At 39.4% G+C, this 4,702-nt stretch overlaps 1 pseudogene across 1 annotated transcript; it reads right to left on the bottom strand.

Annotated features, from left to right (window-relative positions):
• Nucleotides 1–2,634: 2,634 nt before the first annotated feature.
• Nucleotides 2,635–3,564, bottom strand: LOC306646149 (olfactory receptor 7E24-like; annotated as a pseudogene). The gene has a single exon. The product of its transcript is annotated as an olfactory receptor 7E24-like (transcript).
• Nucleotides 3,565–4,702: the final 1,138 nt, after the last annotated feature.

Raw genomic sequence — 4,702 nt, 5'->3', positions numbered from 1 at the left:
GGGTGGAGAACAATGGCTCTGTGTAGAGACCAGAGCCCCACATGGAGCCCTAGACCTTCCCCAGCATTAGGCAGAGGTCTGTGTGACCCTGCTACAGACTAGAGCTTTGACCTGCATCAGCGTCAGCCTTGCAATGGGGTCTGGAGTACCCACCCCCAAGTCCCCAAAACTGTTCATGTCTCTGCATGTGAGACTCAGGGAGATGCAGCTTAGTGCTGCTCTTGGTTTGAAGGTTACCTTATCATGATTTTATAATCGTATCTAAATTTTATTTTCCCTTCTACATTCATCACATAGAGGTGCCACTTTGCTTAATCCTTACTGGTGCTTGTGTATGTATCACCTAGAAATCAACCCAGATGCCAAGGCTGAATATGGACAACCAACAAACTTCCCTCTATCATGCAAATAATAAGTGGAACTGAGAGGATTCAAAATTCAACAGGTTGATCTCTGGGTCTGTGTGAGTCAGCTTTCAACCACTAACAAAATACCTGAGATAAATACACAATGGAATATTATTCAGCCATAAAGAAGAAGAGTATTATGGCATTTGCAGATAAATGGATGTATTGGAGAATATCATGCTACGTGAAATAACTCAATCTCAAAAAAGCAAAGGTTGAATGTTTTCCCTGATAAGTGGGTGATGATATATAATGGGGGTGGGGATCAGGAGTGAGAGAATAATGGAGGAACTTTATATTACATAGCGGGAAATTAGAGGGAGGAGGGGGGTATGAAAAATGGTGGAATGCAACAGACATCCTTACCCTATGTACATGTATGATTACACAAATGGTGTGAATCTACATCAAGCACAACCATAGAAATGAAAAGATGTACCCCATTTGTGTACAATGAATCAAAATGCAGTCTGTAAAAATAAAAAAAAATTTTTAAAACCTTATAAGGTTTAAAGTTTGTTTTGGCTCATGGTTTTGGAGTTTTAGTCCATTCCCATGGACTCCATTGATTTGGGCCTGGGGCAGCACAGTGTCATGGCAAGAGTGCATGGGGAGTAGCTTCCCACTTCAAGGTAGCTGGGAAGCAAAGAGAGAGAAAGACACCAGATTCCTATGTCCTCTTCAGCAACTTTCTTCCAATAGGCCCCACCTCCTAAAAGTTCCAAGTCTCTCATTAAGGCACTCAGACAAGACCAAGCCTTCAACACATGGGCCAAACTATAACAGGATCTGATGTGCTATACTTTTTCCTTGTTCCCCAACCATCAGAAAGTTTTCAACATTATAAAGCTCTTTTCATTTATCAGAGATGGAGAAGTCTATCCACTGGTGCATGTAATGAGTTACATTTTAAATTCAAGTTTACAAGTCAGTAATAAAATCAAGACTTGGTAACATATTCGAAGGTGGAGCTTTGCAGTGCACTCTGGTATTGTAAGGGATCCCACGGAAACCACGCCGGACACGGGAAATCACATAAGGGAATTTATTAAGCAAATAGAGTGTCTTCCTGCCGGGTAAGAGAGAAAATGAGAGGAAAAGAGAAAGGAAAGAGAAAGGGTGCACGCTAGAGAGAGTGTGAAGGCCAGGAGGATAGAGAAAGGGAGGGAGGTTAGACAGAAGGATGAGATGCTATAATTAATGACCATTACCATTTTTCTTCTAGGATTTTGTTTTTCTTAAATGCTATATTTTTGCCAGAAAAAGTGAGTAGGAGAGAAAGATGAGGAAAGATGGTGGGGTAGCCACAGTAAAGCAATTGAATTCGCTGGGCTGACAGGGGACCAATATCAGAGAAGGATACTTGCAAGCTGACTGATGAACCAATAGCTAGCTAGGATATTCACAGATTGACAAGTGGTTGGGAGGCGGGGAAAATGGCTGCACCGGAAAGGTTGGGGGGAGCAGCTTTGTACATTACAGGTATGGTGATGGATTCTCCATCTGAGGGTGCAGGATCGATGCTCTGTCCTCAGAACGGATGGGAATAGTGTCAGATAAAACCTTCACAGCGTAGAAAACTATGGAAGAAGAAAACAGGTATGGAGCCACTTTTTTGGACTCATCAAATGAAGGCTAGATGCACAAGATAAATATTGACTATTTATGACTTTGGAGGCTCACTGCACACAGGTCATAATTAGTCAACTTGGTCCATGTTATCACAAACTCTAAGGACTGCCTAATATTATGGAGGAAGAAGAGAAATGAAGGTTCACAAAGGTTTTCATACTTCCCTCTATCAGGAAGAACGCCTATGTACTATTCACATTATTCACCTCAGTTTTCTTCCTTGATTTTTTTTAATAAATATCCATCAGCTTTTTTTCCCCATTGTTTTGTCTGCTCAAATAAACATAGCAAAAAATTCCCATCTTGACCCTTCTTAGGTGCAAAACTCAGTGGCATCAATTAATTCATGTTATTTTATTACCATCAGTATCATTCATCTTTAGAAACTTCATCTTTTGAATGGAAACTTTGGTACTAGTTTAAATTTTCCCATTTCTCCCTACAACCTGGCAATTCTACTATAAAATCTGATGAGAAATTAAATCCATTACCCTATACAAGAAGTGTGACCAAGGAGGCAGGGTTTATCAACCTTGATGATTAGTTTTGCTGCCTTTTCCAGCCTCTATTCCAAATTGAGGCATTAATTCTGAGACTAGATTGTCCTGCTGTGGAGCCTAAGCAGAGTGCTTTTAATGTATCGGTTCCTCAGGCTGTAGATGAAGGGGTTCAACATAGGGGCAACCACTATGTACATCACCGAGGCCACTGCACTCTTACTGGGAGAAGATGACACTGATGTACCCAGATATGCTCCAATTGCTGTTCCAAAATATAAGCAAACAACTGCCAGGTGAGACCCACAGGTGGAGAAGGCTTTGTACTTCCCACCTGGTGACGGGATCCTCAGAATGGAGGAAACAATTTTATAATAAGAGAAAAGAATTCCTGAGATTGGAAAAAATCCAAAGACAGCAGCACCCAAATACATAATGATGTTGCTGGCAAAGGTGTCATACGAGGAAAGGTTGAGAAGCTGAGAAGGGTCACAGAAGAAGTTGAAAAATGTCTACATCCTTGAAGCAGGTAAGTTGTAACACAATCACAATATGCAGGAGGGCTTCCAAAAGGCTAGCTAAAGTAGACAGCAATACTAAGGAGCTACAGAAGCGAGGTTTCATGATGACAAAGTAATGCAGGGGGTGACAGATGGCCACATACCGGTCATAGGCCATCACACCAAGAAGCAGATCATCCATACATCCAAAAGTAAGAAAAGCAGACATCTGTGTCAGACAGCCCCCATAGGAGATGACTCTACTATGAGTTAGAATGTCCACAACCATCTTTGGGACTGTGGTAGAGATAAAACCAATATCAGATAAAGACAGAGTGGAGAGGAAGAAGTACATGGGGGTGTGGAGGTGGGAGTCAGAGCTGACAGCCAGGATGATGAGCAGGTTCCCAAGCACTGTGACCAGGTACATGGACAGAACAGTCCAAAGAGAATGGGCTGCAGTTCTGGATCCTCAGAGAGTCCCAGGAGATGGAATTCTGAGACTTCTGTTAAATTGTGTAGGTCCATGTTGCTTGGACACTTTTGCAAAAGAAAAGAAGGTTGGAAAAGTGGGAAAAAAAAGAAAAGAAAAAGGCAGTCCATCACTCTGCATACTTTGAATTAAAATATTCACAAGTAAATTATTCACATTTCAGTATCATAAATATTCAGCACTATTACTCACATTGAGCAAACACAAATGTCTTTGAATTTTTATTTTTATTTGCTCTTCACCTCTTTATATAACACCTACTTCAAAGGCCCTCAACTGAACAATGTTATAAGACAAAGAATATGGAGGAATCAAATCCATGATCACAGTGAATTACAGTACATTCTTTTTTACATATACCTTATTTTATTTATTTATTTTTATGTGGTGCTAAGGATCGAAACAGGGGCCTCACATGGGTCAGGCAAGCTCTCTCCCACTGAGCTACAAACTCAACAGCCCATTCTTTTAAGAAAAACAAATAGAGGCTAAGAAATATCTCTTCCCTTTAACAAAAAAAAAAAAAAAAAAAAAAAAAAGTCATTCTAATTAAAGGAAATGGAGAAGCAGTCAAGTGTACATTATTCATTATTCTAGGAGTGTATTACAATTTTCCTTGATTTGAGTGTTTATAAATGCAGTCCTAGCATTATCTAAATACTAAGTTAAAAGTTTAAAGTTCACAAAATAAATATGCTCCAAATAGTTCCAAGGAGTTTTTCATCATTCTTGGGTGTTCTGAATTCTCCCTTTTGAATGTAGAACTCAGTGAAATATTGTCTGTCTTTCAAAAAACTTTTAACATATACCTTCTAACGTTGGCTTTGGTGCTCTTCAAATATGGAATATATGGTTTATTGAAATGCTATAGCTATGTAACATCAATGACCACAAATGTGACATTAGTGTACACCTCACCTGTTTATGATTAAAAGCATGGAACCTTAAGAAACACTTTTGAATATTCAAATTTTATCCAGGTTTACCTCTACGAAATCCATTCAACCTCAGTAAACTATCTGTAATGGAAGACAGTTCTTTGCTCTTTAATTTTTTTCCCCTTTTGTAATATCTAGTAATATTGTTTCATTGTTTTTCTGAATATAAAGGCTCTTTATTTATAGCTGAGGACTTTTGAACCAGGGAAAGTTCCGATTTGAGTCCCATCCTTCT

This window comes from Sciurus vulgaris, assembly GCF_902686455.1.
Source record: "Sciurus vulgaris genome assembly, chromosome: 16".
Taxonomy (NCBI): domain Eukaryota; kingdom Metazoa; phylum Chordata; class Mammalia; order Rodentia; family Sciuridae; genus Sciurus; species Sciurus vulgaris.
The sequence above is the reverse complement of the archived record's forward strand: the minus strand, read 5'-3'. Positions and strand labels throughout refer to the sequence as shown.